General features: G+C 60.8%; 2 protein-coding genes across 4 annotated transcripts in view; one reads left to right on the top strand and one right to left on the bottom strand.

The window, feature by feature from the left end:
* The window catches only part of MCPH1 (microcephalin 1), a 99,601-nt gene that overhangs the window by 25,215 nt on the left and 59,315 nt on the right, over nt 1-15,071 (bottom strand). The gene's annotated exons all lie outside the window — the stretch shown is intronic.
* The window catches only part of ANGPT2 (angiopoietin 2), a 41,962-nt gene that overhangs the window by 1,292 nt on the left and 25,599 nt on the right, over nt 1-15,071 (top strand). The window lies entirely within an intron of this gene.

Here is a 15,071-nt window from a genome sequence, read left to right as displayed (position 1 = left end):
AGGGCAGAGACCGTGCGGCTTCCCCTCAAAGAGCAGAAGCAGGAGCGCTGAGCGGCCTGTCCCCCCCCACCCCCCCGCCCCCGCTCCCCCGGGGTAACTTCCCTGAGAAGGTCCCTGTCTGCCCTTTTTAAATCGTCTAAAACGCACAGACATGGACACGACGACATTACACATAGAAAGCGCCCACGACAGACACCCCTGCCTCCCAGCCCCCTGCTCATGGCCCTTCTCTCTGGGACCTGCTCCCAGTCAGCACAGCAGCTCCCTGCCCCTCAGGGGCAGCGCCCACAGCCGGGGTTGGGGGCAGAATACCCTCCGTCCTGCGGCCCGTCCATCTCAGCTGAACAGTCAGGACAGGAAAGAGTGTGTGCACGCGCCCCACGCAGCCCCCCCCCCCCCCCCGACCCCGAGGCCCTGGGCAGGGCTGCTTTTCTTCTTTAGACACCCCCCCTGCCCCCGCCCGGGGGTCGTTGGGGCTCCGTTTAAAGAAGGAAAAGGACAAGGAATTCCACGTTGTGTTGTGTTGACAGCGGCATTTCTAAGCTCCTCCGAGCGGAGCTGAGCAGCCCAGGGACGATGTTGCCTCCTGGCTCTTGGCACCTGCCCGGCCGTGGGCCCCGCCCCAAGCGGCAGCCTGCACGCCCCCTGGGCCTGTGTCATGTGTCAGTGTGTGTGTGGGGGCTCCTGGTTTGGGAATAAAAGCACAAGAGCCAATACGACCCCCTGGGAAGCGAGCCGTAATCTCTCCGCGTGCTCTCCTCTGTGCTTTGTCACCTGTGACAATAAACATCGCTCTTTTCAGAAGAGAACAGAGATAACGGGTGACAGACAAGCCGCAGGATCAAAGGGTCGGCACCGCGCTCAGCGCCTCCTCACGACCATCACACAGCACCCCCGTGTTATTCGTCGTTTCCCACACTTCCTTCCTCTTGGGGCCGTTTATATATATTTTTTTGTTTCCATATTTCCTTTCTCTCCCTGACCAATGCTGAAAATGAGAGGGAGGGAGGGAGGAGGGGGGAGAGAGGGAGGGAGGGAGGGGGGGCCTTGACGCTTTCAAGAAAACCTGTCAAGGAGGAGAGTGAGACAAGTCCCTGGTGACGGGCAGATGAGCAGCCCTGCCTCTTGGGGTGGGCAGCGTCGCCCCAGGAGCTCGCACCTCGTCAGAGCTGCTGCTGCTGCGCCCCTCGAGCCGGCGGGCGGGGTCGGACTCAGGTCGGACTTGGGTGGGAGCAGCGGGGGGCCGGCGAGGCAGAATGGGCCCCGTGGGGGCGGACAGCCGCTCCGGAGGCCACACTGCCCGCGACTGCCCACACCTCTGCCCAGATGTGAGACACTTTGTAAAAACAGACAAATGACTTCGCAGAATGGCCTGTGTCTTGCTGGGAGACCAAATGTTTTCCCCAGTGAGCGGAAACAGGAACGGAAATAAACAACCACTTCACACTGATGAACACCTTACACTCGTAAACAACTGCGAGCCCATTGTGCCCAACAACAGAGCGTTTGAAAACAGCTCCTGCGAGGACCCGACGGTAAACACTTCCTGTGCTACCTCGCTGCTCTCAGGGCAGAGAGCCGGCTGGAAGCAGGCCTGCCCGCAGGTCCTCTCTCTGCCACGCGCCTGAGGGCGCGGCTAAGATGTGAGGCTGCGTGTCCCTCCACATGAGGCCACATGCAGCTTTGCTCCTAGAAACAAATTGCTGCCCGTTCCACGGGGGAGGGGACCCTGAGGCTGGGAGGCCCAAAGGCACTCGGCCACCAGCCCCTCCCCAGCCCCACCAGGGACTGTGTCATGTGTCAGTGTGTGTGTGTGTGTGTGAATGTGTGTGTGTCAGTGTGTGTGAGTGCATGTCAGTATGTGTGAATGTGTGAGTGCATGTCAGTGTGTGTGTGTATGTGTGAATGTGTGAGTGTACGTATGACTGTGTGTCAATGTGTGAGTGTGTCAGTGTGTGTGTGTATGTGTGGGTGTATGTCAGTGTGTGTGTGTGTCAGTGTGAGTGTGTGAGTGTGAGTGTGTGTCAGTGTGAGTGTGTGTGGCTGCACCCCGTCCCCGCTTGGCTCACTGATGAGAGGAGGAGCCCGTCCTGCCGTGGCCGTGCCCGCTGCGCCTGCTGGGAGGCGGCCTGGGCCTGCTCAGTGGGAAGCAAGTGCCATGCTTCCAGAGGAGCGGAGGGCCCTCTTTAAGGCGACAGAAGGGCCCGTGACTGACCATACGGCGGCTCCTGTGGCGGGGAGGACGCAACGAAAGGCGTCACCAGAAGGGCCAGTGTGGCCAAGGCACGTGCACGACAGAGCCGAGTGTGAAGGAGGGGTGCTGACTCTACGAAAGCCATGTGGGGGACACGTGCTTTCCACGGCCACGCAGCCGCTGCTCGTCACGCGGGCTGTGTGCTGCGCCGACCAGCTCTGGGGACCACACCACGGACGGGTGACCGTTGGCCTGCAGAGCCGAGAGCTGAGACGGCGGCCCGTGACTGCCTCCTGGAAACCCCACGCCCGCGGGGCCTCCTCCTGACACGTGGGAGGGGCCTGCCCACAGGCCGGAGCGAGTCGCTCAGAGGCAGGGCTCCCCTGAACGTGGAGGACGGTGTCGGAGCCACAGGCCTCATTTCAGGCCACAGAGCAGCCGCAGTTCAGCTCATTGGAGTGGAAATCCTTTCTGACCCACCTGCCAGCACCGCTCATTTACAAATCAAACCAAGAGACTACGGAAGCCACTGGCAGGCACTGAAGCTAAGCAGTCAGAGCCCTGAGACGGCAGAAAAGGCAAACCCTCCTCCCTGCTCTTCCGTCGCCTTCCTGCTTTCTCTGCATCACACGTGACCAAGGAGCGCGCTCGCCGCCAAGACGCGCCCCAGTCGCTGCTGTGACCCACGGACACACCAGAATCCCCTCTCTGGCTCGTGGAGGACGTGAGAGAGGCTGCGGGGGAGACGTTCATTAGGGGAAAGAGCAGAGGCACAGGAGGCAGGGTTAGAGGGCTGTGTGTGCGAGAGACAGACGGACACAGCTCCTCGGGAGGGAACCCATGGAGACGAGGGGCCACACTGCCCCCCGAGGGCACAGCAGACGCCGCCCTCACCCGCCGCGAACGGCTCGACACAGGCAGGCCCCGGCCGGGCACACAGGGACACGGGCCAGGGCGTCAGCGCAGCGCAGTCAGCGGAGGGGAAAGTAAACGCGGGGAGCACGCGCCCGCTCGCTGTCCGGGAGGCTGTGGCGAGGAGTGTGAGTGCATGCGGCTGGAGGCTGATTTCTGAGCGCGCTAGCGTCACTGGGCGGAAAGGTCGGGCCACCAGGTTCACTGCTTCGTCAACAGGCCAGCGAGCATTTGCGGGAGGCCCACGCGTGTCCAGCCCTGAGGGGCTGTGTACACTGATGTACACACACCCGCATCTACCGGGTCACTGGCATATTTTATCTTAAAGTAAAAAGGAAGTGAGTCTGAGAGGTTAGGGCAGGAGTGGAAGCGGCCCGCCCACATGCATCCAGGGTGTTCAGGGCACGAGGACCAGGCACAGCCGGGCACCCGAGGGCCACTGAGCGGGCAGCCTCTGTCCCCCGTGCTTCCAGGTGAGAGAGGCGACCTCACCGAGGGGCTGAGGGTGCGGGGAGAAGGCAACCGGGGCGTCTCCTGTGCAAGACGATTACATGCCTTTCCACTGGAGCTCAGAAAAGCAAAACACATTCTGTGACGACCAAGAGATCATGACCGACCGTCCCGCGGGCAGCAGCCCTTTCCCGGAGGGCGGCTGAGGGCGTCACCTGCATCTCCCAGACCATCTCCGAGCCCTGCCCTGAGCCCACGGGGATTTTAAAAACGACTCGAGGGCGTCTCCCACCGGCTGGTTTGAGCAGCCTCAGCACCAGCAGGACGCTGGTGAGCAGAGAACACACAAGCCCAATGACGACGGACCAAGAGCGCATTTCAGGGTAACGTGCAGAGCCACGCCCCGCGCCCGGGTGACGACGGCCGCGTCCGTGTGGCCTGAGAGCGGGGAGACGGGCTCCGCGCACGCCGAGCAGTGAGGCAGCGCTAGCTGTCGGCTTTAATTAGTATTTTAAGCAGATATTTCCCCTGAAATCGCCTCCCTTTCTCGTCCCGATCTGGGCGGCACCGCCAGGGTGTGACCCTCAGGAGGGGGCCTGCCCTTGCCCGTCTTCACTCCTCCAGCAGCCACACATCCTCTCTCCCTCCCCCGAGGCCTCAGGAACCGGATGAGTCCCCTGGGCCCGCCCCAGGGGCACCGCTGTCCTCCCTGCAGACTTCCACGTGCCTCCTTACCGAGACGCCTTACCACAACCAAGTGTCCACATCCAACACTTACTGAAAGAACCGACAAGCAAGCACGCTGAATATACACGTTACGAATATAACCTGCCATTTTAATATTCAATTTTATGTGGGTTGTGTGTGTGAGCATGTGTGAGTGCACGAGTGTGTGTGTGTGTGAGAGTGTGTGTGTGTGCACAGGAGTGCATGTGTGTGAGCGCATATGTGTGTGTTGTGTGCATGTGTGAGAGTATGTTGTGCGAGTGTGACTGTTGTGTGTGTGTGTTGAGTGTTGTGTGTGTGAGTGTATGTGTGAGTATGTGTGTGTGAGAGTGTGTTGTGTGTGTATTGAGTGTGTTTGTGTTGTGTGTGTGTGTGTGTGAGTATATGAGTGAGTGCGTATGTGTGTGAGAGTGTGTTGTGTGTGTGTGTTGAGTGTGTTGTGTGTTGTTTGTGTGTGTGTGAGTGTGTGTATTGTGATGTGTGTTGAGTGTGTGTGTGACTGTGTGTGTGTGTATGGGAATGTGTGTGTGTGTGTGTGTGTGAGTATATGAGTGAGTGCGTGTGTGTGAGAGTGTGTTGTGTGTGTGTGTTGAGTGTGATGTGTGTTGTTTGTGTGTGTGTGTTGAGTATGTTGTGTGTTGTGTGTGTGTGTATTGTGATGTGTGTTGAGTGTGCGTGTGACTGTGTGTGTGTATGGGTGTGTGTGTTGTGTGTGAGTGTGTGTTGAGTGTGTTGTGTGTTGTTTGTGTGTGTGTGTGTGTATTGTGATGTGTGTTGAGTGTGTGTGTGTGACTGTGTGTGTGTGTATGGGAATGTGTGTGTGTGTTGTGTGTGAGTGTGTGTGTTGTGTTGTGTGTTGTCTGTGTGTGTGTGTGAGTGTGTGAGTATGGGTATGTGTGTGTGAGTGTGTGTGTGTGTTGTGTTGTGTGTTGTTTGTGTGTGAGTGTGTTGTGTGTGAGTGTGACTGTGAGTGTGTGACTGTGTGAGTGTGACTGTGAGTGTGTGAGTGTGGGTATGTGTATGGACAGTGGTGATGGCTAAGGGAGAGATGGTGAGACACGGAGGCCTTGGGAGCATTGCTTCCCAGCGGTTACACGTGCAGAACATTCGGAAAGTCTTTCAAGGTGGCGTGCAGCCGGCGGCATTCCTCAAGGGGCTCCCCCGTCGGGACCACGTCCACGCTGCTCAAGGAAGGGTCTCCCTGGTGTGAGGGCGGTTCCCAGGGGCACTGCCCCTGCCCCTGCCTCCAGGACTCAGAATCCTAGGACATACACTAGTCAGCCTTCCCCGAGCCTGTGCCCGTGCCCGCGGGAGGGCAGGCCTGGCTCTGTGGTCTCTACCTGCCCCCTAGCACTGGGCTCGCTCCCTTGGAGCTTCTCTTCTCGCCCAGAGCTTGGTAGTCAGGTCGCAGCACAGGGGACAGACCTGCCAGGAAGGTGGCTAACTGGGTGGCCCCTAGCGCGGAGGCCACAGCCCTCGGCACAGCCTGCTCACTGCCTGTAGATGCCTGTGGCTCTGCCCGTGTGTCCCAGCATCTCCCCTGGTGCAGCATGCAGGTCCCAACGCGGGAGACTGTGAGCATGGCACCCCAATGGCCTCTCCCGCCGCATGCCTCTCCCTCCGCTCAGGGAGCTGGCTGGCCCATGTGCACCTCTCCCTGCCGTGAGGCCTCGGGGCGGATCAGTGTCCCAGGTGGGTGGTGAGTGTAAAGTGCCTGAAGCTGCCAGGTGTCGCCAGAGACTGTGGTCGTGTAGCAGCAGGAGCACCCGTGTCAGGACCTGCGCTGCTGCACGCCAACCCCACCCGCGGAGGCCGCCCGCGGAGGTGCCCTGCGACAGTGACCTTCCCAGCGCAGAAAAGCACGCCTGCAAGTGGTGGCAACGCTTGCACTTCTATCATTTCCATCGCACGGACTGGGCCCCTAGAAGCGCCAGCTCTGAAACCTGCCCGTGCCCGTCATGCCCAGAGGCCGCCCGTGAGCCCATCGAAGCAGCCAGGCTTTCCCGTGACCCTCGGCGTCTGTGCTTCGCTCTCGGGGCCACAGCAATGCCGCCCGGCCGTCTGCTGCTGCTCGTCCAGGAGCAGGGACCGGGGCCGGAGCCTCCTTCTGTGGCAGCTAATCAGCCCGCACCTCCTGGCAGGAAAGGTCCAATTCCCAGGAGGCAGACTCCTCTGAGCGCCGGACAGCATGTTCTCCGTCGTTAACTTTGTGGGATCGACAGACGGGATCAGCTCTTGGTTATGTGCTGGGTAATCAGAGCACTAGTCTGTAGCTAATTGAAGTATTCCTTTGAGTTTTATTAACTACGATCGAGTCTCTGAACAGTTATTACAAACAGATGTAGCTTAAAACTTCCCTAAGCAAAACTTAATGAGAAATTCTGGTGCAAAAATGCTGCGAGAGAGAAGATATTTTGCTGAATCACAAAAAATAACCAAACTTCAACCACAAGCTAATGACCTATGCTTCACATTTAGTGGGAGGGTATGCAATTCCTAATCATTTTCAGCTACGAAGGAGTATTCTGAAATTACCTTTAAAAAAAGCTTACCCAGTTTTAACCTAATACAGTGTTAGTGATAGGAATTCCTGACCAGAACTGGTTTTAACTCAACCGTAACAGTGAGGTGCTCCTAAAAGCAGCGATGGCTGGGACAACTCGATGGCAAGTTAACGAAACAAGATGAACCAGAACCCATCTCCCCAAACGACAACGGGAGGTTTGCGATCCGTAGGAGCTGCCACATCCTCCCGTGAGGCTCTCTCAGGGTCTTCGCTGGCACAGGCGTCGCTCCCTGCTCCCCTCTGTTCGGAAGGACGATGTCGGAAACGCAGTGGCATTTACAAGAGGAGCAGCCCCCCGCCGAGGTCACAGCTGCAATCCCCGGACTGGCTGACAGCTGCTTCCCCTTCCCCTCCCCAGCGCCCACCATCCACATGCGGAGCCTGAGGAGGGGGAGGACGGCCGTGCCTGATGGATAAACCACTCGCTCTCGACCCGTCTGTTCTCAGGGACTCAGAACCCCGAGCCGCATCTGGTACCCGGCTCCACTGCCCACTGTCCCCCTCCCCACGGACAAGGGGTTAGCAGCTCACGGCTAGGGCGCCAGCAGCTTTTGCTTGTTTGTTCACAAAGCCTCAGAGTCCTCGCAGCGGGATGCTGCTCACACAGCAGCAATGGCGGGAGTCAGAGCCGAGAACTCGCCCCTGGCGCTCTGGTTGTCTCTGTAAGATGACGTGAGGATGCTGCCGTCGTCATGGCGACGTGGGCTCAGTTACGTTCACCCGGCCCATCGAGCTCCGCGTGGCAGGGGACGGCCCACAGCTGGCAAACCTCCACTCAAGTTCTTGGTTTCGGACCTTTGTACAATGTCAGATTTTCCAAAGATGGAGAGAAAGGCCCACCTTTGTGTGTATCAGCAGAGCTCCCAGACCACCGGGTTTCCCAGCACCCAGCCTCTGACCCACAGGCACTCCGCCAGAGCTGCCCACCCCCAGGGCGAGAACCATCTGGGGGTGGGGGGAAGAGCCAGGGACCCCGGGCGGAGGGCCCGCCCCCGGTTTACCCTGGGGAGCGCGGGGAGAGCTGAGGGTCCCACGCCTAAGGCCCCGTCTGCCCCAGCTTCGCCTTTCACTCTCGGGACGAACCTAGACTGACAACGACGGCAAAACGCAGCTGTGACAGGGCGCAAGCACGTGCCCGAGAACAGCCACTGGCAGCCCCATCGTGGCACGGCTTCCGGCCTCGGGAGGAACGCACGCGTGAGCAGGTGCAACGCTCCTTGCTCCCCGCCAGCCCCCCCTCTTCATCCATCTGTCGTGCCCGACTCTGGGATTTCCCGTCTGCATTACAGAATGAACCCCACTTACCTTTCTTGGGGAGGGTGCACACAGGAAGGGGGGAGGGTGATGGTGCACACAGGAAGGGGGGAGGGTGCACACAGGAATGGGGGAGGGCGCACACAGGAAGGGGGGAGGGGAGGGCGCACACAGGAAGGGGGAGGGGGAGGGCGCACACAGGGAGCGGGGAGGGGGAGGGTGCACACAGGCGTAACTCGGAATAGCAGGAGCAGAGCCTGAGTGTCTGCCTGGGCGACTTCATGCCCCGTTAGCGGTCGGCCGGCAGTGCCGTCACCGGCCCTCTGCTGGGTGAGTCTCGCAGGCCTGGTGATCAGCCTGGGGAGTCTGTGCTGCAGCATAAACCCTCCCCGGGCAGTAAGGGCGTCGTGGTCAGCACACGGACGCGGCCTGCGTCCCGCTGCCCCTGCGGGCCGTGCCCCTGCGTCCCGCCTGCCCCTGCGGGCCGTGCCCCTGCGTCTCGCTGCCCCTGCGGGCGGTGCCCCTGTGTCCCGCCTGCCCCTGCGGGCAGTGCCCGTGCTTTCACGGGAGCCAGGCCTTCCCGGGTGGACAGCCCTGTCCTGCGTCTGTTGTCCTCGGAGCCCAGCAGCTGGGCTGACAGGAGCTGCCTCAGATCTCCCGGACCGGACCGCCCACCGCTCAGCACCCACTGCTCCCCGGGCCGGTGAGGCCTGGGCTGGGTTCCTGAGGGCCAGGGAGAAGGGACCTCCGCCCAGCAGCCTGCACGGTCCCGCCCAGTTACACTGCAGGGCGCAGGGCGGGGAGGGGACCCAGCCCCACAGCCCATCCTCTGCCCGATGGCCCTTCTGTCTTCCCCTCCCAACACCCCAACCCCAGGATCAGCAGAGCCAGATGGCCCCCCACACCTCCCCAGGCCAGAGCTTGCTTCTGGGGGCACCGGGACCCTCCTTCGTCCCAGCCGGCCTAACAGTCCAGCCTCAGCGAGTGCCTCTACCACTGGGAAACCCACCGTGAGCCCCGTAGCCTCCCCCACTTCCTAGATGCCTCTCCCCCCTCTTCCTGTGTGCACCCTCCCCCACTTCCTGTGTGCACCCTCCCCCACTTCCTGTGTGCACCCTCCCCCACTTCCTATGTGCACCCTCCCCCATTTCCTATATGCACCCTCCCCCACTTCCTGTGTGCCCCCTCCCCCACTTCCTATGTGCACCCTCCCCCACTTCCTGTTTGCACCCTCTCCCTCCCCCACTTCCTGTGTGCCCCCTCCCCCACTTCCTATGTGCACCCTCCCCCACTTCCTGTTTGCACCCTCTCCCTCCCCCACTTCCTGTGTGCACCCTCCCCCACTTCCTGTTTGCACCCTCTCCCTCCCCCACTTCCTGTGTGCACCCTCCCCCCTCTTCCTGTGTGCACCCTCTCCCTCCCCCACTTCCTGTGTGCATCCTCCCCCCACTTCCTGTGTGCACTCTCCCCTCCCCCACTTCCTTTGTGCACCCTCCCCTCCCCCACTTCCTGTGTGCACCCTCCTCCCTCCCCCTGCTTCAATATGCACCCTCCCCCATCACCCTGGTTCCTGTGTATACCCTCCTCCCTCCCCCTGCTTCAGTATGCACCCTCCCCCATCACCCCACTTCCTGTGTGCACCCTCACCCTCAATCCCACTTCCTGTGTGCACCCACGAGAGCTTGTAGCTCCCACTCAGTGAGTCATATGTGAGTCCTGAGTGACCATGAATGAGAGTCACTCTTCTGAAGATGAGGGAGGGAGGGGGTGGCGTGCGGCCTGTCATGCTGTCACTCAGAAAGCACCAATACATGCAAATACCTGACTCCCTAGCGACCGAGCCAGGCCAGCCCACCCTGCCATCGTGGCCGGGTGATGCTCAGCCCGCTGCTAAAGACGTGTCTCTTGAAATGACTTTTCCCCTCAAGTTGAGAGTAAAAATTCAAGCATGCGGACAAAAAAGTCAATTCTGAACGACATGCTTTTTATAGCTCTTGCAGGGCCAGGAATTTTCCACTAGTTTCCCCCAACGGCGGGCGGGGGAGGCGCGGACTCCAGAACTGAGGCTGATTCTGGGAAAGGGCTCGAGGGCTCGCGCTGTGACCACAGGCATTCGGAGCCTCGCACTGAGAACGCTCCCCCAGCGGCTCGGGTGTCCGGTGACTGGGTTTTCTAAGCTACGGGCTCGTTCGCCTGGACCACGGGAGGCGGCCAGCATGCAAGCTCACCAGCCACATGCGGAAACGAAGCACCGATGTGACAGGCACGCGCCCTGTCCCCCCCACGCCACCGAGCACCACCCAGGCCCCAGGCCGACCGCTGCGCAGGGCGTGCTCAGAGGGCTCCCCAGGCCACGTCAGCCCGCAGGAGACGCGGCAATCAACGCTCGCAAGAAACACGGTCGTTTTCCTCAACGTTTCCGCGGTCGGGAGCACCTTCCAGTGCACGTCTTGATGAAGAGCTCGCTTCAGTTACCAGCTCCTCACCACTCACTGGCTGCCCCACAAACACATGAAACCGCGGAGATGGCAACCACGGACCGCGCGTCTGCCCTGGGGGCGCCAGGCTCCACGTGAGATGCCGGCCATTTGCAGGCAGGCCCCTCTCCCAGCAGTGTTTGCTCACGGCACCTCTGGGCCAAGAGGAATACTGAGCCGCTCACATTTAAGAAGTAATTACGTCCAAACAACTCAGGTATTTCTGTCCTGACAATTTCGTAGCCAGTTAAAAACATAAAGACACATAAACAGAGAGAAAAGGGATGAACTTTACTTCTCTCTTAAGCGAACCCAACCACTCAGAGTGGAATATGGTTGCCAGTTGGGCATTGGCAGCTGCTCACACGCGGGCAGACGGGAGCCTCTTTCCAGCTCCAGCCTGATCTCCGTGCAGGCCTTGCGTTCACGACAGCACCCGAGCCCAGCTCTGCACGGCCATGGTCGGAACCGAGCCCCTGCAGAGCTGCTGATTCTTCCAGGGCCGGCAGGTGTAGCGTGCTGCTGGGGGACCCCCACATTCAACTGTCTCCCGGGCTCCTGTGAGGGTGCCGTGGCACACAGTCTGGGAACTGTGCTAAGTGGCTGCATTTAACTTTCACACTAACGCAGCCCAGGAGGCGCTCACGGCGCCCTTTATGCATGACGCACCTGAGCTGACCTGACTTCCCCAGGTGGCCGAGTCCCCACTTCACCCCAGGCACACAGAGCGTTTCCACTGATGCTACAAGTAAGAAATACCTGAACTGGAGCAACTCAAAATATGACTACGTTCAAAAGGCTAATTCACTGATTTCACTTTCCCAGAGTGATTCTGAACTTGTCCCTCGGAGGGTAAATCACGTCTCCCTGCACTGGAAGCCACCGCGCCCAGCAGAGCGAGCCGTGGCGCAGACGTCTGCTTAGTTGCTATTTATTTTTAGATCAATGGGAACGGCACGACTTCTTCCTTGGTCTTCCAAGAGCAAATGCCTTTTATGCCTGATCCGGACAGAGCGCCGCTGCCACCAGCAATGCACCCAACGGGGCTCTCCCCTCTGTGGCGGCCGCCATGCTGCAGCCGGGCTCTCCGCAGTCACTTCCAAATCACAGGTCCGAGGCCATCGTCTGGACATCTCTCCGGGGCGAGCAGGAGAGGCTGCCGACGGGGCACGCCCAGAGCAGCGAGGCCGCAGGAGGGCAGCGACTGGTGTGGCACTTCCCTCTTCACACGCTCTCCTGAGAGCTTTGTGCTGAGGGCTGCACTTCGGGGGCCGAGGCCGCAGGAGGGCACGCCCGGGAGGCCAGTGCACACCGTCGTGTGGAAAAGGGGTCCCCGCTGCCCGGGAGCCTCCTCACCCTCCTCTGGTGGCCGGAGGAGGCGGCCAGCAGGAGGTCTGGCTTCTGAGGCTCGGCTTCCCCAGCCACCCCCACGCCCGCCGCAAGGACCTACGGGCCGCCCGCTTCCTCAGGAGCCCGTTGGCCATGGACGCACTTTAGGAGGAGAGTCGCTTACGTTCCTGCAGCCTTGTCCTTCCCACCAGTCGCTGCCGTGTAACCATTTCATGTGAAAGAAGGAAAAGAGCCTGCTCTCGAGGCTGCAGCGCCGTGCCGCCAGCCGTCTACCAGGACTCGGCAAACGCACGCCGTGTAGGCAGAGACACAGCGACCTTTGGTGGGAAGCCGGTGGCGGAGAAGGGCGAGGAGGCAGCACGAGCGCTCGCTCAGCACGCGCACGGCCAGGGGTGTCCAGGTGCGCTGGGCGTGGCCCAGGGGCGGCTGCGTGTTCATTCTCACTCTCCTACGAGCTCTCACGGTGACCCAGGCCTAGGTCCTAATTCACAAAATGCGAGCTCAGCGATGCTACTGATTTACTGAATCTAAAGCACCCCCCGCCCCCCATGAACTGGAAGGGGGGGGGTATATTCGCATCCATGTCCACACAGGGAGACACATGTGTGTGTAACGTGCATGCCTCTGAAGGCGCGTTTCAGCCCGTCTGCCACAGAAACACTGAAACGTCTACTGTCTCCTCTCGGGCACCTCGATCTCAGAGGCAAGACCTTCAGTTTCATTAAAAAGACATGCCCGGCCCTGGCGGTGGCTCAGCTCCCAGCGTCGTCCGTGCACCAGAAGGTGCGGGTTCGGTTCCGGTCGGGCACACACCTGGGTTGCGGTTGGATCCCCGGTGCATGCGGGAGGCAACGGGTCGATGTTTCGCTCTCACATTAATGTTTCTCTCTCCCTCTCCCTTCCTCTCTCTCAAATCAACACAAACACACCCTCAGGCGAGGATTTAAATAAAAAAGAAAGCCCAGTATTGTCGCCTGAACTCATCCCCCTCTTCCCAGAGCTGCGTCCCAGCCGCGCCCCTCTGCACCAGCGATGATCCTGTTCACTTCATGGAGAGAGTTTAGGTCCCTTTACCGCATCTCAGCGTCTCCTCAGCTGAGAAGGTGCGAGAATACACCAGGGAGCAGACGTGGCGAAGGTGGGCAGAGCCCACGCAGGGGCCGCAGAGAGAGGCGTGAGTCTCTGTGGCTTTGGCCGGCGGCTGTTGGGCTCGCGCTGACCTCCTCACACACGGCCCCTCCGCGGTCTCAGCCCCGCCTGTCCTTCCTCCGGCCGTCCGAGTGGTCAGCCAGGGCACCAGGCTGCTGAGGGAGCTCTACCCACAGACCCCACGCTGCGGGGCCATCTGTCCCAAGGCCCTGCTCTGTCTCAGGGCCTCTGGGGGGACGCGCATCCTTTCAATCCCTCCCCACCCCCAGGCACTCCGCATGGACAGGCCCGGCGGCTCCAGCAGCACGTGGAGGGCAGCTGCTCCTGCCCAGCTATGCAGCCGACCCCAGCGCCTGGGGGCCTGGTGGGAACCCCTGAGTGTGGCGGGTGGTGCCCAGGACTGCCCTGGCCCAGAGGGATGGAGTTCTCTGTGCCAGGTGGGCGGCTCCTCAGACGCAGCCGGGGGCTCCCCTGGTCACCACGTGGCCCCGCTGCCGCCTCCCGGCCTGTCCGCGGCTCCTGGGACCGCGTCCTAAATAAACTTCCTGCATGTGGCCTGTGTCTCGGGCTCTGCTGGGGGAAACCCATGCGAAGGCCGTGCGAGTCTGAGATGGATACACACGTGGCATCGGCAACTGCAAGCGGGTCTCACTGTTCTCGCAGAAGCTGCACACACGGGGCCTGGGGCATCGCTGTCCCGCCTGCCCCGGCCTGCCCGCCGTGAGGGGCTGTGGCCGAGCCTAGCGGGCGGCAGGGAGCAGAGGCTCGGGTCCATGTTCACGGACCCAGGAGCCTCTACAGCTTTCGTGCCTGACACACAACACGTTTGCCACACGCGGCTCCTCCAACTTGCATAGGTTTTAAAGGGAAAAATAGTCATTTCATCGGCAGGAAACGAGCACAACATTTTAAGGGGAAATTACATTTTCCCTCAGACTTTGGACTGATGGTGAGGGAAACATACGAAGAGGCAAAGCCACTGATGGTGAGTGCGTGTCATTAACCCCAATTATGTCACAAAAACGACCACGGAGTCTCAGGTAGAAGCGAGGACGCGTATGTGACACTGGAGCACAGGGACACTAAGCCATGTTACCCGTTATCTGCACAGGAGGAGGGGACAGACTAGCGACGAGGCCCCACTGGTGCCCGCAGCTCTGCTCCTCATGCCCTTGAGCTCAAGGTCACCAGCGTGACCTTCAGTCCCGGCAGAGCAGTGAACGCAGGAAGGGCTCCCAGCAGTGTCAGCGGGAAGTCGTCCCCTGTTCCTCGCAGAAAACAGCGAGAAGCACTCAGAGCCGATCAGTCCCAGGAGGTGCTCCTAGAGCCCGAGCGGCGGGTCCATGCAGCAGGGGACGGGGATGGGGACGGGGACGGGGGTGGGGGTGGGAGGGTGGGGGGCGGCTGGCTATGACCACACCCTGCAGCCCGCCTGCCCGAGGGAGAGGGGCCAGAATCAGTCACCAGGCACAGGACTCAGGCCTGCGAGGCTGGGACACCTCCCACGAGAATAAGAAACTTCGCAAGGACGAGGAAAGCCCAGCTTTGCCACTGTTCTGTCTGAAGAGCTCATGACAGGGAACCAGGAACATCAGGTGACAAGCCTTCCAAACAGAAGATGCCTGATTCAGGTTTTCCAACAAGCCACAAGGGCCCGTGCTCTGCTCCTGCCAGCTCCGTGCCTGCAGAAAGCCCCCAGGGCTGCCGCCTCCCAGCAAGCGAGCACACGCCTCGAGTTCCAGGAGGTAGCAAGCGAGCACACGCCTCGAGTTCCAGGAGGTGGAACCGTGGGACCAGCCCAGGACGATTCCGGTGTCTCGATGCCACACAGGTCGTGGGGGTCATCTCAGGAGAGAGGACCAGGCAGAGGAGCCACAGGCCAAGGCCAGAGAGGGAAGTGGCCCAGGGCCAGATGCGGCCGGAGGCACGGAGACAAGGCCGGTCCCGGAGCGGGAGGGGTGTGGCCCTCCAGGGAGCCTGCATGCCGCCTGCA

Source organism: Myotis myotis, unplaced genomic scaffold (genome assembly GCF_014108235.1).
Source record: "Myotis myotis isolate mMyoMyo1 unplaced genomic scaffold, mMyoMyo1.p scaffold_m19_p_39, whole genome shotgun sequence".
Lineage (NCBI taxonomy): Eukaryota > Metazoa > Chordata > Mammalia > Chiroptera > Vespertilionidae > Myotis > Myotis myotis.
The sequence above is the reverse complement of the archived record's forward strand: the minus strand, read 5'-3'. Positions and strand labels throughout refer to the sequence as shown.